We start from the raw sequence: 27898 nt of genomic DNA, 5'->3' as shown, positions 1-27898 counted from the left end.
AGGGACTGATTACCTCAACTCCTCCTCTCCTTACACCTTCCTGATTTGTATTGGACTGATGAAGCCACTGTGTGGCGAAACGTTTCTTCACTAAAGATTCTCATACGTTGCATAAGTGTCTCAATCTTCAACTTTGGAAGGTGTATTAACGGAGGGGTGGGGGTGGGAAGGTGTGTTAACGGAGGGGTGGGGGTGGGAAGGTGTGTTAACGGAGGGGTGGGGGTGGGAAGGTGTGTTAACGGAGGGGTGGGGGTGGGAAGGTGTGTTAACGGAGGGGTGGGGGTGGGAAGGTGTGTTAACGGAGGGGTGGGGGTGGGAAGGTGTGTTAACGGAGGGGTGGGGGTGGGAAGGTGTGTTAACGGAGGGGTGGGGGTGGGAAGGTGTGTTAACGGAGGGGTGGGGGTGGGAAGGTGTGTTAACGGAGGGGTGGGAAGGTGTGTTAACGGAGGGGTGGGGGTGGGGAAGTGGTGGTAAAGGAAGGGTAGTGGGAGGGAGGCGGTGTCAGGGCTGCGCGCCCCCCTCTTCCTAAATGTCAGGGGTCACCCGTGGCACCCATGCTCCTTCCTCCTCCCTCTTCCACTTCGTCCTCCTTTTTTCAGCCTTCATTTCTTTCCTCTTTCTTCGTTTATCTTCCCCCCTCCTTCACCTTACCTCCTCCATCTTCTCTTTCTGTATCTTCCTCCATCTTCCCTCCTTCGTTTACCATCCTTCATCTTACCTCCTCCATCTTCTCTCTTTATCTTCCTCCATCTTCTCTCTTTATCTTCCTCCATCTTTCCTACTTCATGTCAATCCTTCATCTTTCTTCATCTTGCCGTGTTGGTTGTTGGTGCTGGCATCAGGTATTTCATGGTATGCACCACAGCTCGACTATTCAGGAACTAACTGAAGAAACCAGACTTGTTCCTTCTTGAAGACAGATGAGGGTCTGTTGGTAATTACCTTTATATATGAGGGAAGGTGTTAAAAAGTGTTGACAACTCTACCTTTGTTCAGTTTATCTCGTAGTGTACTTATTGCGCCTCTGTCTTTCAGTCCTCTTGCTGTTATGTGGAGTGATTTCAGTGTGCAGATATGGAACGAATCCTTGAAGAATTTACCAGGTGCAGATTATAGTTTATTTTTTTGCTTGTGTTTTAAGAAGTACAGTTTAAGGGACTTCAAGCACTTCCCGACACGCTTGACTGAATTTATATGGACAGTAAAGCGTCTATGTACATTCTTTAGATGTACAGTTTGGTTTCCTGTAAAACGGGTCAGTAGTAGCAGTATTGTCGTCTAGAGAGACCAAGTGATGTTCAGAGTATCATCCTTGGCTTAGGTTAGGTAAGGTTTGTCAGGAAACAAGACAAGTGTTTCCTCACGTGTATTAATCATATGATCACCCGCAGCTGGAGCTTTTGGTCATCTGACCGAGGCCTTCCACTGGCTCACCCCTCAACCCCTTTAAAAATTATGGTTATAATTATAACTATTTTTTGAGCGTCTCTCTTTTAACGGTTCTAGTTATCCAGTTTATCATTTAAGTTGCAGTTATGTTAGTAACACAACTGCAAGTTAGATCTTGTATATTCCTTCGTCAGTTGCCATACATTAATATTCCTTTCTGTTGTGTACTTTCAGTATATTTTATGCTTCATTCCAGCTTTTATTTCAAGTTATTCCATAGGAGAGTATTGGAAATTTGTCCTCGCTAAAAATTATATTGTGTGACCTAGTGGAAGACCCGGTGTATATTGTGTGACCTAGTGGAAGACCCGGTGTATATCACCTTGCAGATTTACTGTGTTTTTATGGCTGATGTACTCATCTAAATTGTGATAAGGTCTGGAAAGGATGGCATGCACATTGTTCTAGTTGTAACACTACACCCAGTACATACATTGTTCTAGTTGTAACACTACACCCAGTACATACATTGTTCTAGTTGTAACACTACACCCAGTACATACATTGTTCTAGTTGTAACACTACACCCAGTACATACATTGTACTAGTTGTAACACTACACCCAGTACATACATTGTTCTAGTTGTAACACTACACCCAGTACATACATTGTACTAGTTGTAACACTACACCCAGTACATACATTGTACTAGTTGTAACACTACACCCAGTACATACATTGTACTAGTTGTAACACTACACCCAGTACATACATTGTTCTAGTTGTAACACTACACCCAGTACATACATTGTTCTAGTTGTAACACTACACCCAGTACATACATTGTTCTAGTTGTAACACTACACCCAGTACATACATTGTTCTAGTTGTAACACTACACCCTGTATATACATTGTTCTAGTTGTAACACTACACCCTGTATATACATTGTTCTAGTTGTAACACTACACCCTGTACATACATTGTACTAGTTGTAACACTACACCCTGTATATACATTGTTCTAGTTGTAACACTACACCCAGTACATACATTGTTCTAGTTGTAACACTACACCCAGTACATACATTGTTCTAGTTGTAACACTACACCCTGTACATACATTGTACTAGTTGTAACACTACACCCTGTATATACATTGTTCTAGTTGTAACACTACACCCAGTACATACATTGTTCTAGTTGTAACACTACACCCAGTACATACATTGTTCTAGTTGTAACACTACACCCTGTATATACATTGTTCTAGTTGTAACACTACACCCTGTACATACATTGTACTAGTTGTAACACTACACCCAGTACATACATTGTTCTAGTTGTAACACTACACCCTGTATATACATTGTTCTAGTTGTAACACTACACCCAGTACATACATTGTTCTAGTTGTAACACTACACCCAGTACATACATTGTACTAGTTGTAACACTAACTGTACTACACCCACCCTACACCCAGTACATACATTGTTCTAGTTGTAACACTACACCCAGTACATACATTGTACTAGTTGTAACACTACACCCAGTACATACATTGTACTAGTAACACTACACCCAGTACATACAGTGTACTAGTTGTAACACTACACCCAGTACATACATTGTACTAGTTGTAACACTACACCCAGTACATACATTGTACTAGTTGTAACACTACACCCAGTACATACATTGTACTAGTTGTACACTGTATATACATTGTTCTAGTTGTAACACTACACCCAGTACATACATTGTACTAGTTGTAACACTACACCCAGTACATACATTGTACTAGTTGTAACACTACACCCAGTACATACATTGTACTAGTTGTAACACTACACCCAGTACATACATTGTACTAGTTGTAACACTACACCCAGTACATACAGTGTACTAGTTGTAACACTACACCCAGTACATACATTGTACTAGTTGTAACACTACACCCTGTATATACATTGTACTAGTTGTAACACTACACCCAGTACATACATTGTACTAGTTGTAACACTACACCCAGTACATACATTGTACTAGTTGTAACACTACACCCAGTACATACATTGTACTAGTTGTAACACTACACCCAGTACATACATTGTACTAGTTGTAACACTACACCCAGTACATACATTGTACTAGTAACACTACACCCAGTACATACAGTGTACTAGTTGTAACACTACACCCAGTACATACATTGTACTAGTTGTAACACTACACCCAGTACATACATTGTACTAGTTGTAACACTACACCCAGTACATACATTGTTCTAGTTGTAACACTACACCCAGTACATACATTGTACTAGTTGTAACACTACACCCAGTACATACATTGTACTAGTTGTAACACTACACCCAGTACATACATTGTACTAGTTGTAACACTACACCCAGTACATACATTGTACTAGTTGTAACACTACACCCAGTACATACATTGTACTAGTTGTAACACTACACCCAGTACATACATTGTACTAGTTGTAACACTACACCCAGTACATACATTGTACTAGTTGTAACACTACACCCTGTATATACATTGTACTAGTTGTAACACTACACCCAGTACATACATTGTACTAGTTGTAACACTACACCCAGTACATACATTGTACTAGTTGTAACACTACACCCAGTACATACATTGTACTAGTTGTAACACTACACCCAGTACATACATTGTACTAGTTGTAACACTACACCCAGTACATACATTGTACTAGTAACACTACACCCAGTACATACAGTGTACTAGTTGTAACACTACACCCAGTACATACATTGTACTAGTTGTAACACTACACCCAGTACATACATTGTACTAGTTGTAACACTACACCCAGTACATACATTGTTCTAGTTGTAACACTACACCCAGTACATACATTGTACTAGTTGTAACACTACACCCAGTACATACATTGTACTAGTTGTAACACTACACCCAGTACATACATTGTACTAGTTGTAACACTACACCCTGTATATACATTGTACTAGTTGTAACACTACACCCAGTACATACATTGTACTAGTTGTAACACTACACCCAGTACATACATTGTTCTAGTTGTAACACTACACCCAGTACATACATTGTACTAGTTGTAACACTACACCCTGTATATACATTGTACTAGTTGTAACACTACACCCAGTACATACATTGTACTAGTTGTAACACTACACCCAGTACATACATTGTACTAGTTGTAACACTACACCCTGTATATACATTGTACTAGTTGTAACACTACACCCAGTACATACATTGTACTAGTTGTAACACTACACCCAGTATATACATTGTACTAGTTATAACGCTACACCCAGTACATACATTGTACTAGTTGTAACACTACACCCTGTATATACATTGTACTAGTTGTAACACTACACCCAGTACATACATTGTACTAGTTGTAACACTACACCCAGTACATACATTGTACTAGTTGTAACACTACACCCAGTACATACATTGTACTAGTTGTAACACTACACCCAGTACATACATTGTACTAGTTGTAACACTACACCCAGTACATACATTGTACTAGTAACACTACACCCAGTACATACAGTGTACTAGTTGTAACACTACACCCAGTACATACATTGTACTAGTTGTAACACTACACCCAGTACATACATTGTACTAGTTGTAACACTACACCCAGTACATACATTGTTCTAGTTGTAACACTACACCCAGTACATACATTGTACTAGTTGTAACACTACACCCAGTACATACATTGTACTAGTTGTAACACTACACCCAGTACATACATTGTACTAGTTGTAACACTACACCCTGTATATACATTGTACTAGTTGTAACACTACACCCAGTACATACATTGTACTAGTTGTAACACTACACCCAGTACATACATTGTTCTAGTTGTAACACTACACCCAGTACATACATTGTACTAGTTGTAACACTACACCCTGTATATACATTGTACTAGTTGTAACACTACACCCAGTACATACATTGTACTAGTTGTAACACTACACCCAGTACATACATTGTACTAGTTGTAACACTACACCCTGTATATACATTGTACTAGTTGTAACACTACACCCAGTACATACATTGTACTAGTTGTAACACTACACCCAGTATATACATTGTACTAGTTATAACGCTACAACAATTACAGTGAACTTCTCATCAAGCCAAATAACAACTTTTCCAATATCTTAACTAAAGACAATATCTTAACTAAAGACAATATCTTAACTAAAGACAATATCTTAACTAAAGACAATATCTTAACTAAAGACAATATCTTAACTAAAGACAATATCTTAACTAAAGACAATATCTTAACTAAAGACAATATCAGTCACCAACATTTCATATAAAACCATCGAAGATTTGCTCAAGAAAATCCAGGCAGTGAATTACACTGCCATAGTGGAGGTTGTGACAATATTTATGTGGGTGAAACCTCCACAGACCTTGATACCGGAGTTAACGTATTAACACATACTGACGCTGCTACACTAAGACTGCACACACTCCGCACTCCACCTTATGAACTTCCCAGAAACAAGACTTGTCATCACAGGAAGTGACCGTGGCAGCACATTATGCTCAGAATCCACTGTAATAACCACAACCAATAACATTAATCAATACTCAGGATCGTTGATAATCTCCCAGTACCTGATACTGTGATCACCTAACCTCACTTACCTTGCTTGCTACTAACCTCACTTACCTTGCTTGCTACTAACCTCACTTACCTTGCTTGCTACTAACCTCACTTACCTTGCTTGCTACTAACCTCACTTACCTTGCTTGCTACTAACCTCACTTACCTTGCTTGCTACTAACCTCACTTACCTTGCTTGCTACTAACCTCACTTACCTTGCTTGCTACTAACCTCACAACCTCTGTTAATACCCGAGATGTCTTCTTCTCTGCTGATCGAAATGTCTTCACAATAAATACCAATAAATTTAATAATTTATTTGGTACTGGTTAATATATCCATTATTTATTGTTGACACTGAATGTTCAGTACTCCTGAGTGTAGCCTTACTGAAGTCTAGAGTGCCTGGGACGAGTAGACGGTATATGGGAGGGGTGGTGGGTTCATAGGAGGGGTGGAGGGTACCTGGGAAGGGTGGAGGGTGCCTGGGAGGGGTGAAGGGTACATGGGAGGGGTGGAGAGTTCATGGGAGGGGTGGAGGGTACCTGGGAGGGGTGGAGGGTACCTGGGAGGGGTAGAGGGTTCATGAGAGGGGTGGAAGGTTAATAGAAGGGGTGGATTGTATCTGGGGGTGGAGGGAACCTGGGAAGGGTGGAGGGTGTCTGGGAGGGGTGGGGGGTGCCTGGGAGGGGTACATGGGAGGGTACGGGAGTGTAGGCCGAGATTAAAGTTGTACCATCTGGAGGCTGTACTCTCATGTCTGTGGGAGTGTTTGTTGCCTTGGTGACCAACATGGCGGTGTGTGTGTGTGTGTGTGTGTGTGTGTGTGTGTGTGTGTGTGTGTGTGTCTGTGTGTGTGTGTCTGTGTGTGTGTGTCTGTGTGTGTGTGTGTGTGTGTGTGTGTCTGTGTGTGTGTGTGTGTGTGTGTGTGTGTGTGTGTGTGTGTGTGTGTGTGTGTGTGTGTGTGTGTGTGTGTGTGTGTGTGTGTGTGTGTGTTTGTGTGTGTGTGTGTGTGTGTGTCTGTGTGTGTGTGTGTGTGTGTGTCTGTGTGTGTGTGTGTGTGTGTGTGTGTGTGTGTGTGTATGTGTGCGTCCATTTTTCTACTGTTCTCACCCGGCTGACGTCCATTTTTCTACTGTTCTCACCCGGCTGACGTCCATTTTTCTACTGTTCTCACCCGGCTGACGTTCATTTTTCTACTGTTCTCACCCGGCTGACGTCCATTTTTCTACTGTTCTCACCCGGCGCTGACCAGGGAAGTGGAAACTATCGAACTTAAGCTAAATGACTCTTACAGGAACCAGGAGAGGCAGGAGGAGCTTAAAGCTATTAGTGAAATTGAAAGAAACTCAAAATATTTCTTTTCATATGCCAAAAACAAGGCAAATACCACATCTAGTATCGGGCCCTTACTCAGACAGGATGGGACTTACACAGACGACAACAAGGAAATGAGTGAAATATTGAAATCCCAGTACGACTCTGTGTTTAGTGAACCACTAATCGGTCTGAGGATCGACGACCCAAATGATTTTTTCATGAATGAGCCTCAAAACTCCATAAATGTATGCCAGATTTCCGACATTACCCTAACTCCAATAGATTTCGAAAAAGCCATTGACAACATGCCTATGCACTCAGCCCGGGCCCAGACTCGTGGAACTCTGTTTTCATTAAGAACTGCAAGAAACCCCTCTCGCGTGCCCTAAGCACACTATGGAGGAGGAGCTTGGACATGGGTGAAATTCCACAGTCACTTAAAACAACGGATATAGCCCCGCTCCATAAAGATGGCAGCAAAGCATTAGCTAAGAACTATAGACCAATAGCTTTGACGTCCCACATCATAAAAATCTTTGAAAGAGTGCTAAGAAGCAGGATTGCAAATCACCTGGATTCCCAAAATCTGCACAATCCAGGGCAACATGGGTTCAGGGCAGGTCGCTCCTGCCTCTCACAACTACTGGATCACTATGACATGGCCTTGGATGCACTGGAAGAAAATCAGAATGCAGATGTAATATACACAGACTTTGCAAAAGCATTTGACAAATGCGATCATGGCGTAATAGCCCATAAAATACGTGCTAAAGGAATAACTGGGAAAGTGGGGAGATGGATCTTCAACTTCCTAACAAATCGAACACAAAGAGTAGTGGTCAACAGAGTTAAATCGGAGGCTGCCATAGTGAAGAGCTCTGTTCCACAAGGCACAGTACTCGCCCCCATCTTATTCCTTATCCTCATATCAGACATAAACAGAGATATACACCACAGCACCGTATCATCCTTTGCGGATGATACTAGGATCTGCATGAGGCTGTCATCTGCTGAGGACGCGGTTAACCTCCAAGAAGATATAAACAAAGTTTTCCAGTGGGCAACGGTAAACAATATGATGTTCAATGAGGACAAATTCCAACTACTCCGTTATGGAAAACTGGAGGAGATAATAACTAGAACAGAGTATACTACTGACTCCGGCCATACAATAGAGCGGAAAAATAATGTAAGGGACCTGGGAGTAGTAATGTCTGAGGATCTCACTTTCAAGGATCACAACAGTGCCACGATCGCACGTGCAAAGAAAATGATAGGATGGATAATGAGAACTTTCAAAACGAGAGATGCCAAGCCCATGATGATCCTTTTCAAATCACTTGTTCTCTCTAGGCTGGAATACTGCTGTACATTAACATCTCCATACAAAGCAGGTGAAATCGCAGATCTAGAGAGTGTACAGAGATCCTTTACTGCACGTATAAGTTCTGTCAAGCACCTTAACTACTGGGAACGCTTGGAAGCACTTGACTTGTACTCGTTGGAACGCAGGAGGGAGAGATATATCATAATCTACACTTGGAAAATCTTGGAAGGAATGGTCCCAAATCTGCACACAGAAATCACTCCCTACTAAAGTAAAAGACTGGGCAGGCGATGCAAAATGCCGCCAATAAAAAGTAGGGGCGCCATTGGTACACTAAGAGAAAACACCATAAGTGTCCGGGGCCCAAAACTGTTCAACAGCCTCCCATCAAGCATTAGGGGAATTGCCAATAAACCCCTGGCTGCCTTCAAGAGAGAGCTGGACAGATACCTAAAGTCAGTGCCGGATCAGCCGGGCTGTGGCTCGTACGTCGGACTGCGTGCGGCCAGCAGTAACAGCCTAGTTGATCAGGCCCTGATCCATCGGGAGGCCTGGTCATGGACCGGGCCGCGGGGGCGTTGATCCCCGGAATAACCTCCAGAATAACCTCCAGGACGTCCATTTTTCTACTGTTCTCACCCGGCTGACGTTCATTTTTCTACTGTTCTCACCCGGCTGACGTCCATTTTTCTACTATTCTCACCCGGCTGACGTTCATTTTTCTACTGTTCTCACCCGGCTGACGTCCATTTTTCTACTGTTCTCACCCGGCTGACGTCCATTTTTCTACTGGTAACAGTGATCTTCACGGATGATTTTAACTCTCCTGCAACACCAGACTGGGGTTGATCTCGATGTTGTGAGCGTGATCAAAGCTTCGCCTTTAATTCCAGCCGAGTTTATCATGTATTGCAATCATGCAACACAGTGTTTGCCAGTATGTGAGACGTTGTGATTCTAAGGGAGAGAGGTGATGCCTGTCACCTAGTGGTGGAGGAAGGTACTTGTGGTAGAGGTAACTGACGGTAATGCATTGTTAACACTACCAGCAGGTATTGTTGGTATTCAGAGTACACTGGTAGAGTGCATTCATAGTACACACGCAACGTCATCAGGTGTTTGTAATCAGAGTAGAGTGCTAGAGTACAGAGTACACACGCAGCGTCATCAGGTGTTTGTAATCAGAGTAGAGTGGTAGAGTACAGAGTACACACGCAGCGTCATCAGGTGTTTGTAATCAGAGTAGAGTGCTAGAGTACAGAGTACACACGCAGCGTCATCAGGTGTTTGTAATCAGAGTAAAGTGCTAGAGTACAGAGTACACACGCAGCGTCATCAGGTGTTTGTAATCAGAGTAGAGTGCTAGAGTACAGTCAGAGTACACACGCAGCGTTGGTTTTAAGTGTCGTCTAGTTTTCCAGATTAAAACTCCGATATTTACTTAAGTGCGTTAAACTACCTTCACATTGCCTGCTGAAGGTAAGTCTAAGTTCTTATGCTCCTAACTGAATTTACCTGCTGAAGCCAAGCTGACCTGCTGCTGAAGCAGTGCTACTCCGTCTGCTGTATACTGCTGGTTAGTGAGTGAACAGGATTATCACACACAACTTGTAACACTGGTATTGTAAATCCTATAGGATGGTCCAGTAACAAGGAGGATTTGAGAAGGATACTGGATATGTGGGACAATATTTTAAAAGTATGGAATAGGTAGTAGTAGAATGTGTTGATGCGGAGACTCTGGTGGAGAGAGAGGAGACTCTGGTGGAGAGAGAGGAGACTCTGGTGGAGAGAGAGGAGAACTTATTTTCCAGTAAGAGGAGGTAGAGATGTGTGTTATTACCATGGTTAAATATTTAATATAGATGGGGTTGTGAGAGATGTGACGGCTGTGATGTTGGGAAGAAGTGTGACGCCAGGTGTGCACCGTCACACTTGCTCACCGCCCATGATACACTTCTTTTGGAAGAATCTGAAGAGAAGTTGCACAGGTTGGTGGAGCAGTTTGTACGAGTGTGTGAAAGTAGAAAATTTAAAGTGAACTTAGAAAAGAGTAAGATAATATCAAGAGTATTACTTGTGTAGTGTATATCTCCTGACAACATTTACAGGCAAGCTGTCTGGCCAAGCCTAAGTCACGTGACACCCTCACACATAGGCCGTCCCTTACAGGGCTCTACCTCAGGCTCAAGCAGGCTTACCAGACGGGCAGAGTGACAGGCTGGGCTCTGCCACGATCAACAATATAACGCACCATAACAATCTGCAGTTCTTGTCTTTGCTACCGTCGCTCCTCCATCGAACTTCATCAGAAAAATATTGCAAAAGTCTAGACAATAAATGATAGTATATTTAAGATTGTAGCGAGGAAGATGGCGGAAGTGAAGACACTTAAATATTGTGAAGGACATGAAACTTGAAGCGACCCATAAAATAGATGATAGATATGTGAAGATATGTTGCAGTGGGTCGCAGCAGCCAGGTTGAACGGGCAACCAGCCGGGCAACCAGCCGGGCAACCAGCCGGGCAACCAGACCCCAGGCTGGGCAGCGGCGGGAGGAGGATGACTTGTACTGGTCACAGGTATATCAGGAGAGACTTAAAGTGTAGGAGGAGAGAATCCCAGTCATGACCCAGCATACACTGTGGTACCTGATATACAGTGTGTGGTACCTGCTTTACAGTGTGTGGCACCCCTGCTATACAGTGTGTGGCACCCCTGCTATACAGTGTGTGGTAACTGCTATACAGTGTGTGGCACCCCTGCTATACAATATGTGTGGTACCTGCTATACAGTGTGTGGCACATGCTATACAGTGTGTGTGGCATCTGCTATACAGTATATGTGGCACCTGCCATACAGTGTGTGTGGGGCACCTGCCAGACAGTGTGTGAGGGGCACCTGCCATACAGTGTGTGTGGCACCTGCCATACAGTGTGTGTGGGACACCTGCCATACAGTGTGTATGACACCTGCCATACAGTGTGTGTGGCACCTGCCATACAATGTGTGGCACCTACCATACAATGTGTGGCACCCGTCATACAGTGTGTGTGGTACTTGCTATACAGTATGTGTGAAACCTGATATACAGTGTGTGGCACTTGTTATACAGTGCCTGTGGCACTTGGTATACAGTGTGTGTTACACCTGATATACAGTGTGTGTGGGACCCACCATACAAGGTGTGGGGCCCACAATACAGGGTATGGGACTCATAGAAGGTGTGGGACTCTCCATACAGGGTGTAGGACCAACCATACAGGGTGTGGGACCCACCATACAGGGTGTGGGACTCACCATACAGGGTGTGGGACTCACTATACAGGGTGTGGGACCCACCATACAGGGTGTGGGACTCACCATACAGGGTGTGGGACTCACCGTACAGGGTGTGGGACTCACCATACAGGGTGTGGGACCATACAAGGTGTGGGACTCACCATACAGGGTGTGGGACCATACAAGGTGTGGGACTCACCATACAGGGTGTGGGACTCACCGTACAGGGTGTGGGACTCACCATACAGGGTGTGGGACTCACCATACAGGGTGTGGGACTCACCATACAGGGTGTGGGACTCACCGTACAGGGTGTGGGACTCACCATACAGGGTGTGGGACTCACCATACAGGGTGTGGGACTCACCATACAGGGTGTGGGACTCACCATGCAGGGTGTGGGACTCACCATACAGGGTGTGGGACTCACCATACAGGGTGTGGGACTCACCATACAGGGTGTGGGACTCACCATGCAGGGTGTGGGACTCACCATACAGGGTGTGGGACTCACCATACAGGGTGTGGGAGTGGAGACTGGCTTGTAAGAGGAACACAAGATGTATTGATTCCTTGCCTCCACCTCCCCTCCCCTCCCCTCCCCTCCCCTCGCTTCCCCTCCCCTCCACAATTCCTCCCTCCCTCCCTCCACGCACTCCCTCAGATTTCCTTCCCCCCCTCCACTACCCTCCCCACCAACACTATCCACCTAAGTGGTGTCTCCCTCACTGCTAAAGTGGTCTCTCCCCTCACTGCTCAAGTGGTCTCTCCCCTCACTGCTCAAGTGGTCTCTCCCCTCACTGCTCAAGTGGTCTCTCCCCTCACTGCTCAAGTGGCATTCCCATCACTGGTCAAATAGTTTTTCCCTCACTGGTCAGGTGGTCTCCCCTCACTGGTCAGGTGGTCTCCCTGTCACTGGTCAAATGGTCTCCCCCTCACTAGTCAAGTGGTCTCCCCCTCACTGGCCAAGTGGTCTTCCCCTCACTGGTCACGTGGTCTCCCTGTCACTGGTCAAATGGTCTCCCCCTCACTAGTCAAGTGGTCTCCCCCTCACTGGCCAAGTGGTCTTCCCCTCACTGGTCAGGTGGTCTCCCCCTCACTGGTTAAGTGGTCTCCCCCTCACTGCTCAAGTGGTCTCCCCCTCACTGGCCAAGTGGTCTCCCCATCACTGGTCACGTGGTCTCCCTGTCACTGGGCAAATGGTCTCCCCCTCACTAGTCAAGTGGTCTCCCCCTCACTGGCCAAGTGGTCTCCCGCTCTCTGGCCAAGTGGTCTCCCCTTCACTGGCCAAGTGGTCTCCCCCTCACTGGCCAAGTGGTCTCCCCCTCACTGGCCAAGTGGTCTCCCCCTCACTGGCCAAGTGGCCTCCCTTCACTGGCCAAGTGATCTCTCCCTCACTGGCCAAGTGGTCTCCCTGTCACTGGCCAAGTGGTCTCCCCCTCACTGGCCAAGTGGTCTCCCCCTCACTGGCCAAGTGGTCTCCCTTCACTGGCCAGGTGGTCTCCCTGTCACTGGCCAAGTGGTCTCCCCCTCACTGGCCAAGTGGTCTCCCCTTCAATGGCCAAGTGGTCTCCCCCTCACTGGCCAAGTGGTCTCCCCCTCACTGGCCAAGTGGTCTCCCTTCACTGGCCAAGTGGTCTCCCCCTCACTGGCCAAGTGGTCTCCCCCTCACTGGCCAAGTGGCCTCCCTTCACTGGCCAAGTGATCTCTCCCTCACTGGCCAAGTGGTCTCCCTGTCACTGGCTAAGTGGTCTCCCCCTCACTGGCCAAGTGGTCTCCCCTTCAATGGCCAAGTGGTCTCCCCCTCACTGGCCAAGTGGTCTCCCCCTCACTGGCCAAGTGGTCTCCCTTCACTGGCCAAGTGGTCTCCCCCTCACTGGCCAAGTGGTCTCCCTCTCACTGGCCAAGTGGTCTCCCCCTCACTGGCCAAGTGGTCTCCCCCTCACTGGCCAAGTGGTCTCCCTTCACTGGCCAAGTGGTCTCCCCCTCACTGGCCAAGTGGTCTCCCTCTCACTGGCCAAGTGGTCTCCCCCTCACTGGCCAAGTGGCCTCCCTTCACTGGCCAAGTGATCTCCCCCTCACTGGCCAAGTGGTCTCCCTGTCACTGGCCAAGTGGTCTCCCCCTCACTGGCCAAGTGGTCTCCCCTTCAATGGCCAAGTGGTCTCCCCCTCACTGGCCAAGTGGTCTCCCCCTCACTGGCCAAGTGGTCTCCCCCTCACTGGCCAAGTGGTCTCCCTTCACTGGCCAAGTGGTCTCCCCCTCACTGGCCAAGTGGTCTCCCTCTCACTGGCCAAGTGGTCTCCCCCTCACTGGCCAAGTGGCCTCCCTTCACTGGCCAAGTGATCTCTCCCTCACTGGCCAAGTGGTCTCCCTGTCACTGGCCAAGTGGTCTCCCCCTCACTGGCCAAGTGGTCTCCCCCTCACTGGCCAAGTGGTCTCCCTTCACTGGCCAGGTGGTCTCCCTGTCACTGGCCAAGTGGTCTACCCCTCACTGGCCAAGTGGTCTCCCCTTCAATGGCCAAGTGGTCTCCCCCTCACTGGCCAAGTGGTCTCCCCCTCACTGGCCAAGTGGTCTCCCCCTCACTGGCCAAGTGGTCTCCCTTCACTGGCCAAGTGGTCTCCCCCTCACTGGCCAAGTGGTCTCCCTTCACTGGCCAAGTGGTCTCCCTTCACTGGCCAAGTGGTCTCCCCCTCACTGGCCAAGTGGTCTCCCCCTCACTGGCCAAGTGGTCTCCCTCTCACTGGCCAAGTGGTCTCCATTCACTGGCCAAGTGGTCTCCCTTCACTGGCTAAGTGGTCTCCCCCTCACTGGCCAAGTGGTCTCCCCCTCACTGGCCAAGTGGTCTCCCCCTCACTGGCCAAGTGGTCTCCCCTCACTGGCCAAGTGGTCTCCCCTCACTGGCCAAGTGGTCTCCCCTCACTGGCCAAGTGGTCTCCCCCTCACTGGCCAAGTGGTCTCCCCCTCACTGGCCAAGTGGTCTCCCCCTCACTGGCTAAGTGGTCTCCCCCTCACTGGCCAATTGGTCTCCCCTCACTGGCCAAGTGGTCTCCCTGTCACTGGCCAAGTGGTCTCCCTGTCACTGGCCAAGTGGTCTCCCCCTCACTGGCCAAGTGGTCTCCCTCTCACTGGCCAAGTGGTCTCCCTTCACTTGCCAAGTGGTCTCCCTGTCACTGGCCAAGTGGTCTCCCCGTCAATGGCCAAGTGGTCTCCCCCTCACTGGCCAAGTGGTCTCCCCCTCACTGGCCAAGTGGTCTCCCCCTCACTGGCCAAGTGGTCTCCCCCCTCACTGGCCAAGTGGTCTCCCTTCACTGGCCAAGTGGTCTCCCTTCACTGGCCAAGTGGTCTCCCCCTCACTGGCCAAGTGGTCTCCCTTCACTGGCCAAGTGGTCTCCCTTCACTGGTCAAGTGGTCTCCCCCTCACTGGCCAAGTGGTCTCCCCCTCACTGGCCAAGTGGTCTCCCTCTCACTGGCCAAGTGGTCTCCCTTCACTGGCCAAGTGGTCTCCCCTCTGGCCAAGTGGTCTCCCCCTCACTGGCCAAGTGGTCTCCCTTCACTGGCTAAGTGGTCTCCCCCTCACTGGCCAAGTGGTCTCCCCCTCACTAGCCAAGTGGTCTCCCCCTCACTGGCCAAGTGGTCTCCCCCTCACTGGCCAAGTGGTCTCCCCCTCACTGGCCAAGTGGTCTCCCCCTCACTGGCCAAGTGGTCTCCCCCTCACTGGCCAAGTGGTCTCCCCCTCACTGCCCAAGTGGTCTCCCTTCACGGGCCAAGTGGTCTCCCTTCACTGGCCAAGTGGTCTCCCCCTCACTGGCCAAGTGGTCTCCCTCTCACTGGCCAAGTGGTCTCCCTTCACTGGCCAAGTGGTCTCCCTTCACTGGCCAAGTGGTCTCCCTTCACTGGCCAAGTGGTCTCCCCCTCACTGGCCAAGTGGTCTCCCCCTCACTGGCTAAGTGGTCTCCCCCTCACTGGCCAATTGGTCTCCCCTCACTGGCCAAGTGGTCTCCCCCTCACTGGCCAAGTGGTCTCCCCCTCACTGGCCAAGTGGTCTCCCCCTCACTGGCCAAGTGGTCTCCGCCTCACTGGCCAAGTGGTCTCCCCCTCACTGGCCAAGTGGTCTCCCCCTCACTGGCCAAGTGGTCTCCCCCTCACTGGCCAAGTGGTCTCCCCCTCACTGGCCAAGTGGTCTCCCCTCACTGGCCAAGTGGTCTCCCCCTCACTGGCCAAGTGGTCTCCCCCTCACTGGCCAAGTGGTCTCCCCCTCACTGGCCAAGTGGTCTCCCCTTCACTGGCCAAGTGATCTCCCCCTCACTGGCCAAGTGGTCTCCCCTTCACTGGCCAAGTGGTCTCCCCCTCACTGGCCAAGTGGTCTCCCCCTCACTGGCCAAGTGGTCTCCCCCTCACTGGCCAAGTGGTCTCCCCCTCACTGGCCAAGTGGTCTCCCCCTCACTGGCCAAGTGGTCTCCCCCTCACTGGCCAAGTGGTCTCTCCTCACTGGCCAAGTGGTCTCCCCCTCACTGGCCAAGTGGTCTCCCCCTCACTGGCCAAGTGGTCTCCCCCTCACTGGCCAAGTGGTCTCCCCCTCACTGGCCAAGTGGTATAATTATCATAGCTCTCAGTATATATAATTATTTTTGACTGACATCTGCTAAACTGTTTTTTTTTTGTCTTTTTTCAGACTCTTGCGAACTTGGATGTCTAGGAAGCTGAAGGTGAGTACCAGTGAGGGAGGGAGGGAGGGAGGGAGGGAGGGAGGGAGGGAGGGAGGGAGGGAGGGAGGGAGGGAGATAACTAGCTTCGATAATTTATATAAATAAATAAGAGTGTACTGAAGTGAGAGATATGGGAGGAAGTGTAAAATAAACCCAATGACACACAGAGGCACCAGAGCCATGGTAAGAGAACATTGTGTCAACATGTGTGGTCCAAGACTGTTCAACCTGCTGCCATACGATATTACAAATGTGGCCCCAGTAACTATACAAGTTTTCAGCTGGAAACTGGACCACTGTTTCTACCAGGTGCCAGATCAACCAAACTGTGATGGGTCAGCGGGCTTCTGCTGATACCAGCTGTCGTGTTGAGTATGCAGCATTCAATAGAAAACCCTGGCGTCAGACTTAGCTGCGAGGAGAGAGAAACTCTTGACATCTGTCGCAGGTATATCACAGGCAATAAACTCCAGTATAACAAGCACTGTATCAGGTTTTGTGTTTGCAAAATTAAAAATTTTCAGAGGAAGACTGAACAGTAGGCCAGGGTGCACCAGCGGTCTTCTCCCCGAGTCACAGTCACTCTTTCTAACTTGAACACAGACTCTGAAAAATATTTTGATAAAGAAATATGTATTCCTTGATACAAGCTAATTAGATGCGAGTAGAAAAGCGGCCAACAAAAGGTCGATGGGTCGACCTACATGTTAGGGAGTCACTTATCTATCACTGAGTTATTGAACAATACTAATGATGTAGTCGAAGCTGTGACATCCAGAATGGGAAACCCTATTATAGTTGCCACTTGGTAATTTCAGTTTGATGCACCTCATATGTAAAACTGTAGCAAGGACTGTAATTGCAGAGGGTACCCGTAGCTAATTTGGAGGAGCAGTCTCAGATGACAGAATTATTTAACCTCTGCAATAAATTCACCTTAAGCCAAATGATCGCCGATCTGAGCAAACCAGGAAACACCCTTGAACTTTTATTTATGAAGTGAGGACCTAGTCCGGGACACGACGGTGTCGCAGACCACAACATAATTGAGGTTCAGACCTGCGTGCACAGTAGCCCGAGGCAGAAAAATTCTGAGTGCGATATTAGTAAATTCACTGTCATCAAGAACATCAACTGGAGCCAAATAAATCATGACCTTATCGATATACACTGGGAAGACAACATGACAACCGTCGATCTAAACCAGTTTCACTGGTGCTTCAAGTATGAACCAAACATATACATTTATACAGAGAAGATGCAAACGAGAGAGAGAGAGAGAGAGAGAGAGAGAGAGAGAGAGGGGGGGGGGCACTCCCTCGACAAACAAAGATGACAGATGTCAGATCCCACATCAGCCGACTCTGTGTTGCAAGAAAGGAAACTGTAGCTAGAGAATATGAGAATATGGAGCACAAACTGGTTACCTCACACCAGAGTCCAGGTCAAACACAGGGAAAATGAAATTAGAAAAAAATCCCAATTGCTTCTTTAGCAAAATACAGGGAAAGAACCTCATCTAGTATTGGGTCTTTGTTTACGGGAGATGGAAGGTACACTGATTGCACTAGGTGCCAGATTAACCAGGCTGTGATGGATATAGGGGGCAGCGGGCCACCAGCAGAACCAGCCGGGTTAACCAGGCAAGCACCAGACGAGCCTGGCTCATGGCCGGGCTCCGAGAGTAGTGAAACTCTCGAAACACTTCAAAGGTATATGAGTGAAATAGTGAAGTCAGGCTCTGTGTTTTCCGAACCAACCCTCAGTCTACGGATCGAAATCACTTAAGTTTTCTTGTTTTTATGAATGAGACGCCAAAAAACAGCCCACTTCTCGCGGGATTCCATATTCATAAAAAAATTGCAAGAAATCACTCTCTTGACCCTTTAGCATTCTGTGGAAAAGAAGTTTGGACACAGGAGTCATCCCATAGTCATTGCAAACCACTGATATCGCCCCTCTTCAAAAAGGTGGCGTAAAGTATTTATGAGCAACTGTAGACCAATAACACTACCTTCACACATCACAGTCTCTGAATGAGTCCTCAGAAGCATGATTGCCAATCACGTAGAACAACAACATTTGCCTAATCCAGGGCAGTATGAGTAGGGCAGTAATCCAGGGCAGTATGAGTAGGGCAGTAATCCAGGGCAGTATGAGTAGGGCAGTAATCCAGGGCAGTATGAGTAGGGCAGTATGAGTAGGGCAGTAATCCAGGGCAGTATGAGTAGGGCAGTAATCCAGGGCAGTATGAGTAGGGCAGTATGAGTAGGGCAGTAATCCAGGGCAGTATGAGTAGGGCAGTAATCCAGGGCAGTATGAGTAGGGCAGTAATCCAGGGCAGTATGAGTTTAGAGCAGGTCGACTCCATCTTTCACAATTTCTAGACCATTATATGGTCTTTGGATGTACTGGAAAATAATCTAAATGCGGATGTCATGTACACTGATTTCGGAAAAGTGTTTCGACAAGTGTGACCATGGTGTGATAGCACACAGTATGTGTGCATAAGTAATATTGATAATTAACTACTTAGCAAATAGAACCCAGTGAGTAGTAGTAAACAGAGTGAAGGCTGAGGCTGCCACAGTGAAAATTTATTGTTTCTCAAAGCATAGTACTCGCCTCATTTCTGTTTCTTATTGTTATTTACTACATAGACAGGTAAATAAATCCGTAACATTATTTGTGATGACACCAGAATCTCCATGACAGTAGCGGCCGTCCAAGACAGTGAATGTTCAAGAGGATGTAAACAAAGCGGTGCAGTTGGCCTCGGACAACAATATGATGTTCACTGATGGCAAGTTTCACTTGTTCTGCTGTGGAAAAATGGAGGAAATAAAACCTGATATGTAGCACATGACAAACTCAAATAATTCAGTAGAGCAAAAGTTCTAGGTACGAGACATACAAGTGATGATGTTGGAAGATCTTACAGTCAAGGATCACAACAATTTTGCTATTGTTACCGCAAGGAAAATGATAGGACGATGATATTCTTCAAATCCAGGCTGGAATACTGCACTGTGAGGGAAGGGGGCCAGATGCAGACACTGTGCATTTGTGGTCACAGTGGTGGCCCATATATATATATATATATATATATATATATATATATATATATATATATATATATATATATATATTATATATACCTAGTTGCATGACTCTTAACCAAACCATACCACGGGTGGGGTTTGATCCCACGGTCAGAGACTTTCAAAACTCCAGACCGTCGCGTTTGCCACTGGACCATTAGCCAAAATAAGCTGGTCCAGTGGCTAACGCGACGGTCTGGAGTTTTGAAACTCTCTGACCGTGGAATCAAATCCCACCCGTGGTATGGTTTGTTTGCAATCGTGTCATTACGATTTCGTGAGTGTTGCATGAATCTTATTGTAGCCAGCTAGCCCAGGGACTGACGCGCTGGCCTAGTTTTAAGACTAGCTTGTCGTGAGTTCAATCCCCGCCCGTACCGTGGCTTGTTGGCAATCGTGTCATTACGATTTCGTGAGTCATGGAAGTAAGAAACAATGTAGATAATTAGAAACTCAAAAAAGAACACTGGATACAAAATACAGGAGGACCAGCTCATAGGACGAAGGAACTTTTAATACATTTAATTAAAATAATGTCGGATGATCTGTCATTTAAACAAGAGAAATAATGCGATGGGGAGCACTGTTGTGCTGTATCAGTGGCAACATTCAAGGCAGGAGAGGTATCAGAGTAGATACTGCGATTGTTTTAGGGCCAATAAAACATCTGAACCACTGGGAGCACCTCTAAGTTCTTGAAATGTACTCTCGGGAGTAACGAGGAGATACATGGAGTATACCTGGAGGTGCTTTGAGGATCAACGCCCCGGTGGCTCGCTATCAGCAGTGGACCGCTATCAGCAACACTGGTTGAACCAATGGACCGCTATCAGCAACACTGGTTGAGCCATTGGACCGCTATCAGCAACACTGGTTGAGGCAGTGGACCACTATCAGCAACACTCTGGTTGAGCCAGTGGACCGCTATCAGCAACACTGGTTGAGCCAGTGGACCGCTATCAGCAACACTGGCTGAGCCATTGGACCGCTATCAGCAACACTGGTTGAGCCAGTGGACCGCTATCAGCAACACTGGTTGAACCAGTGGACCGCTATCAGCAACACTGGTTGAACCAGTGGACCGCTATCAGCAACACTGGTTGAACCAGTGGACCACTATCAGCAGCACTGGTTGAGCCAGTGGACCACTATCAGCAACACTGGTTGAGCCAGTGGACCACTATCAGCAACACTGGTTGAGCCAGTGGACCGCTATCAGCAACACTGGTTGAACCAGTGGACCGCTATCAGCAACACTGGTTGAAACAGTGGACCGCTATCAGCAACACTGGTTGAACCAGTGGATCGCTATCAGCAGCACTGTGGTTGAGCCAGTGGACCGCTATCAGTAACACACTGGTTGAACCAGTGGACCGCTATCAGTAACACTGGTTGAACCAGTGGACCACTATCAGTAAGACTGGTTGAACCAGTGGACCACTATCAGCAACACTGGTTGAGCCAGTTTACCACTATCAGCAACGCTGGTTGAGCCCATGGACCGCTATCAGTAACACTGGTTGAACCAATGGACCACTGTCAGCAACACTGGTTGAGCCAGTGGACCGCTGTCAGTAACACACTGGTTCAACCAGTGCACCGCTGTCAGTAACACTGGTTGAACCAGTGGACCACTATCAGCAACACTGGTTGAGCCAGTGGACCGCTATCAGCAGCACTTTGGTTGAGCCAGTGGACCGCTATCAGCAACACTGGTTGAGCCAGTAGACCGCTGTCAGCAACACTGGTTGAGCCAGTGGACCGCTATCAGCAACACTGGTTGAGGCAGTGGACCACTATCAGCAACACTGGTTGAGCCAGTAGACCGCTGTCAGCAACACTAGTTGAGCCAGTAGACCGCTATCAGCAACACTGGTTGAGCCAGTAGACCGCTATCAGCAACACTGCTTGAGCCAGAAGACCGCTATCAGCAACACTGCTTGAGCCAGTAGACCGCTATCAGCAACACTGCTTGAGCCAGTAGACCGCTATCAGCAACACTGGTTGAGCCAGTAGACCGCTATCAGCAACACTGGTTGAGCCAGTAGACCGCTATCAGCAACACTGGTTGAGCCAGTGAACCGCTATCAGCAACACTGGTTGAGCCAGTGAACCGCTATCAGCAACACTGGTTGAACAACAATCACCAAAAAAGGGCAGGCCACAAGCTGGGCTGTGAGGGTTGATAAACTCTGGAAACTGGTCACAGGTATGTCACAGGTACAGTATTATACTAGGCTGCTGAGATGATGTATACAGAGATTAACAGAGAGGATCTCAAGTATAACTGAATCTTAAGTAAGATTGATGAAGACGGCGACCAGAGTGGGTGACTGTGTGACCAGGGTGGGTGACTGTTACCAGGATGGGTGACTGTGACCAAGGTGGGTGACTGTGTGACCAGGGTGGGTGACTGTGTGACCAGGGTGGGTGACTGTGACCAAGGTGGGTGACTGTGTGACCAGGGTGGGTGACTGTGTGACCAGGGTGGGTGACTGTGTGACCAGGGTGGGTGACTGTGTGACCAGGGTGGGTGACTGTGACCAAGGTGGGTGACTGTGTGACCAGGGTGGGTGACTGTGTGACCAGGGTGGGTGACTGTGTGACCAGGGTGGGTGACTGTGTGACCAGGGTGGGTGACTGTGTGACCTGACTGTGTGACCACGGTGGGTGACTGTGTGACCAGGGTGGGTGACTGTGTGACCAGGGTGGGTGACTGTGACCAAGGTGGGTGACTGTGTGACCAGGGTGGGTGACTGTGTGACCAGGGTGGGTGACTGTGACCAAGGTGGGTGACTGTGTGACCAGGGTGGGTGACTGTGTGACCAGGGTGGGTGACTGTGTGACCAGGGTGGGTGACTGTGACCAGGGTGGGTGACTGTGACCAAGGTGGGTGACTGTGTGACCAGGGTGGGTGACTGTGTGACCAGGGTGGGTGACTGTGACCAAGGTGGGTGACTGTGTGACCAGGGTGGGTAACTGTGTGACCAGGGTGGGTGACTGTGACCAAGGTGGGTGACTGTGTGACCAGGGTGGGTGACTGTGTGACCAGGGTGGGTGACTGTGTGACCAGGGTGGGTGACTGTGACCAAGGTGGGTGACTGTGTGACCAGGGTGGGTGACTGCGTGACCAGGGTGGGTGACTGTGACCAAGGTGGGTGACTGTGACCAGAGTGGGTGACTGTGTGACCAGGGTGGGTGACTGTGACCAGGGTGGGTGACTGTGTGACCAGGGTGGGTGACTGTGTGACCAAGGTGGGTGACTGTGACCAGGGTGGGTGACTGTGACCAGGGTGGGTGACTGTGTGACCAGGGTTGGTGACTGTGACCAGGGTGGGTGACTGTGACCAGGGTGGGTGACTGTGACCAAGGTGGGTGACTGTGACCAGAGTGGGTGACTGTGTGACCAGGGTGGGTGACTGTGACCAAGATGAGTGACTGTGACCAGAGTGGGTGACTGTGTGACCAGGGTGGGTGACTGTGACCAAGGTGGGTGACTGTGACCAGAGTGGGTGACTGTGTGACCAGGGTGGGTGACTGTGACCAAGGTGGGTGACTGTGTGACCCGGGTGGGTGACTGTGTGACCAGGGTGGGTGACTGTGACCAAGGTGGGTGACTGTGTGACCAGGGTGGGTGACTGTGTGACCAGGGTGGGTGACTGTGACCAAGGCGGGCGACTGTGTGACCAGGGTGGGTGACTGTGACCAGGGTGGGTGACTGTGACCAAGGTGGGTGACTGTGACCAGGGTGGGTGACTGTGACCAGGGTGGGTGACTGTGACCAGGGTGGGTGACTGTGACCAATGTGGGTGACTGTGTGACCAGGATGGGTGACTGTGACCAAAGTGAGTGACTGTGACCAGAGTGGGTGACTGTGTGACCAGGGTGGGTGACTGTGTGACCAGGGTGGGTGACTGTGACCAAGGTGGGGTGACTGTGTGACCAGGGTGGGTGACTGTGACCAAGGTGGGTGACTGTGACCAGGGTGGGTGACTGTGTGACCAGGGTGGGTGACTATGTGACCAAGGTGGGTGACTGACCAGGGTGGGTGACTGTGACCAAGGTGGGTGACTGTGTGACCAGGGTGGGTGACTGTGTGACCAAGGTGGGTGACTGTGACCAGGGTGGGTGACTGTGACCAAGGTGGGTGACTGTGACCAGGGTGGGTGACTGTGACCAGGGTGGGTGACTGTGTGACCAGGGTGGGTGACTGTGTGACCAGGGTGGGTGACTTTGTGACCAGGGTGGGTGACTGTGACCAAGGTGGGTGACTGTGACCAAGGTGGGTGACTGTGTGACCAGGGTGGGTGACTGTGTGACCAAGGTGGGTGACTGTGACCAGGGTGGGTGACTGTGTGACCAAGGTGGGTGACTGTGACCAGGGTGGGTGACTGTGACCAATGTGGGTGACTGTGACCAGGGTGGGTGACTGTGTGACCAGGGTGGGTGACTGTGTGACCAGGGTGGGTGACTGTGACCAAGGTGGGTGACTGTGTGACCAGGGTATGTGACTGTGTGACCAAGGTGGGTGACTGTGACCAGGGTGGGTGACTGTGTGACCAGGGTGGATGACTGTGACCAGGGTGGGTGACTGTGTGACCAGGGTTGGTGACTGTGTGACCAGGGTGGGTGACTGTGTGACCATGGTGGGTGACTGTGTGACCAAGGTGGGTGACCAGGGTGGGTGACTGTGTGACCAAGGTGGGTGACTGTGACCAGGGTGGGTGACTGTGTGACCAAGGTGGGTGACTGTGATCAGGGTGGGTGACTGTGTGACCAAGGTGGGTGACTGTGACCAGGGTGGGTGACTGTGTGACCAGGGTGGGTGACTGTGTGACCAGGGTGGGTGACTATGACCAAGGTGGGTGACTGTGTGACCAGGGTATGTGACTGTGTGATCAAGGTGGGTGACTGTGACCAGGGTGGGTGACTGTGTGACCAGGGTGGGTGACTGTGACCAGGGTGGGTGACTGTGACCAAGGTGGGTGACTGACCAGGGTAGGTGACTGTGTGACCAAGGTGGGTGACTGTGACCAGGGTGGGTGACTGTGTGACCAGGGTGGGTGACTGTGACCAAGGTGGGTGACTGTGTGACCAGGGTGGGTGACTGTGTGACCAAGGTGGGTGACTGTGACCAGGGTGGGTGACTGTGACCAAGGTGGGTGACTGTGACCAGGGTGGGTGACTGTGTGACCAGGGTGGGTGACTGTGTGACCAAGGTGGGTGACTGTGTGACCAGGGTGGGTGACTGTGTGACCAGGGTGGGTGACTGTGTGACCAGGGTGGGTGACTGTGACCAAGGTGGGTGACGGTGTGACCAGGGTGGGTGACTGTGTGACCAAGGTGGGTGACTGACCAGGGTGGGTGACTGTGTGACCAAGGTGGGTGACTGTGACCAGGGCGGGTGACTGTGTGACCAGGGTGGGTGACTGTGTGACCAAGGTGGGTGACTGTGACCAGGGTGGGTGACTGTGACCAAGGTGGGTGACTGTGACCAGGGTGGGTGACTGTGTGACCAGGGTGGGTGACTGTGTGACCAAGGTGGGTGACTGTGTGACCAGGGTGGGTGACTGTGACCAAGGTGGGTGACTGTGACCAAGGTGGGTGACTGTGACCAAGGTGGGTGACTGTGTGACCAGGGTGGGTGACTGTGTGACCAAGGTGGGTGACTGTGACCAGGGTGGGTGACTGTGTGACCAAGGTGCGTGACTGTGACCAGGGTGGGTGACTGTGTGACCAGGGTGGGTGACTGTGACCAAGGTGGGTGACTGTGTGACCAGGGTGATGATTGTATGACCAGGGTGATGATTGTATGACCAGGGTGCCTTGGTGATGGTAAGGGACTCTTGATCCAAGGAACACATTACCCTCCCCTTCCTCGGATTGAACCTGAATGTCTCCCCTTCGGGTTTATTGCTGTCACCTGAGTAAAATAATCACTATAGATAAGCCTAGGTTGCAAGAGTCAGCCCAAAATGGATACAACGGGAAGATCATGCTGGTCACAGCTCCTCAAAATGAGGATGCTGTCTACAAGGATTTTCCCGTGTAGGCTACATCTACCTGGTAACATTTCCCGTGTAGGCTACATCTACCTGGTAACATTTCCCGTGTAGACTACATCTACCTGGTAACATTTCCCGTGTAGGCTACATCTACCTGGTAACATTTCCCGTGTAGACTACATCTACCTGGTAACATTTCCTGTGTAGACTACATCTACCTGGTAACATTTCCCGTGTAGACTACATCTACCTGGTAACATTTCCCGTGTAGGCTACATCTACCTGGTAACATTTCCCGTGTAGACTACATCTACCTGGTAACATTTCCTGTGTAGACTACATCTACCTGGTAACAATTCCAGTGTAGACTACATCTACCTGGTAACATTTCCTGTGTAGACTACATCTACCTGGTAACATTTCCCGTGTAGGCTACATCTACCTGGTAACATTTCCCGTGTAGGCTACATCTACCTGGTAACATTTCCCGTGTAGGCTACATCTACCTGGTAACATTTCCCGTGTAGACTACATCTACCTGGTAACATTTCCCGTGTGGACTACATCTACCTGGTAACATTTCCTGTGTAGACTACATCTACCTGGTAACATTTCCCGTGTAGGCTACATCTACCTGGTAACATTTCCCGTGTAGACTACATCTACCTGGTAACATTTCCCGTGTGGACTACATCTACCTGGTAACATTTCCTGTGTAGACTACATCTACCTGGTAACATTTCCCGTGTAGGCTACATCTACCTGGTAACATTTCCCGTGTAGGCTACATCTACCTGGTAACATTTCCCGTGTAGACTACATCTACCTGGTAACATTTCCCGTGTAGACTACATCTACCTGGTAACATTTCCCGTGTAGGCTACATCTACCTGGTAACATTTCCCGTGTAGGCTACATCTACCTGGTAACATTTCCCGTGTAGACTACATCTACCTGGTAACATTTCCCGTGTAGACTACATCTACCTGGTAACATTTCCCGTGTAGACTACATCTACCTGGTAACATTTCCCGTGTAGACTACATCTACCTGGTAACATTTCTCGTGTAGACTTCATCTACCTGGTAACATTTCTCGTGTAGGCTACATCTACCTGGTAACATTTCTCGTGTAGACTTCATCTACCTGGTAACATTTCTCGTGTAGACTTCATCTACCTGGTAACATTTCCCGTGTAGACTAAATCTACCTGGTAACATTTCTCGTGTAGACTAAATCTACCTGGTAACATTTCCTGTGTAGACTACATCTACCTGGTAACATTTCCCGTGTAGACTACATCTACCTGGTAACATTTCTCGTGTAGACTTCATCTACCTGGTAACATTTCCCGTGTAGACTAAATCTACCTGGTAACATTTCTCGTGTAGACTAAATCTACCTGGTAACATTTCCTGTGTAGACTACATCTACCTGGTAACATTTCCCGTGTAGACTACATCTACCTGGTAACATTTCTCGTGTAGACTAAATCTACCTGGTAACATTTCCTGTGTAGACTACATCTACCTGGTAACATTTCCCGTGTAGACTACATCTACCTGGTAACATTTCTCGTGTAGACTTCATCTACCTTGTAACATTTCCCGTGTAGACTAAATCTACCTGGTAACATTTCTCGTGTAGACTAAATCTACCTGGTAACATTTCCCGTGTAGGCTACATCTACCTGGTAACATTTCCCGTGTAGACTACATCTACCTGGTAACATTTCCCGTGTAGGCTACATCTACCTGGTAACATTTCCCGTGTAGGCTACATCTACCTGGTAACATTTCCCGTGTAGACTACATCTACCTGGTAACATTTCCCATGTAGACTACATCTACCTGGTAACATTTCCCGTGTAGACTACATCTACCTGGTAACATTTCCCGTGTAGACTACATCTACCTGGTAACATTTCCCGTGTAGACTACATCTACATGTATCATGAACTGTAATAATAAAATGAGATCATTTGGTATAACAGGAAAAGTAGGCACATGAAGCCTGGTCCATGGCCTGGCTCAGAGAGTAGCAAGCCTCGAAACTCACCGAAG

General features: G+C 48.8%; 1 protein-coding gene across 5 annotated transcripts in view; it reads left to right on the top strand.

The window, feature by feature from the left end:
• Positions 1-27898, top strand: part of LOC128690237 (plasma membrane calcium-transporting ATPase 3) — a 559190-nt gene that overhangs the window by 345402 nt on the left and 185890 nt on the right. For 4 of the 5 annotated variants that reach the window (XM_070090721.1, XM_070090714.1, XM_070090715.1 and 1 more), the window contains exon 2: positions 16696-16729. The gene's annotated coding sequence lies outside the window, so the exon portion shown is untranslated. Of the gene's footprint in view, positions 1-16695; positions 16730-27898 lie in introns of those variants that run through there. The other variant, XM_070090719.1, reaches the window with a different exon arrangement.

Source organism: Cherax quadricarinatus, chromosome 32 (assembly GCF_038502225.1).
Source record: "Cherax quadricarinatus isolate ZL_2023a chromosome 32, ASM3850222v1, whole genome shotgun sequence".
In the NCBI taxonomy this organism is placed as follows: domain Eukaryota; kingdom Metazoa; phylum Arthropoda; class Malacostraca; order Decapoda; family Parastacidae; genus Cherax; species Cherax quadricarinatus.
This window is presented reverse-complemented; position numbering and strand designations above follow the sequence as displayed.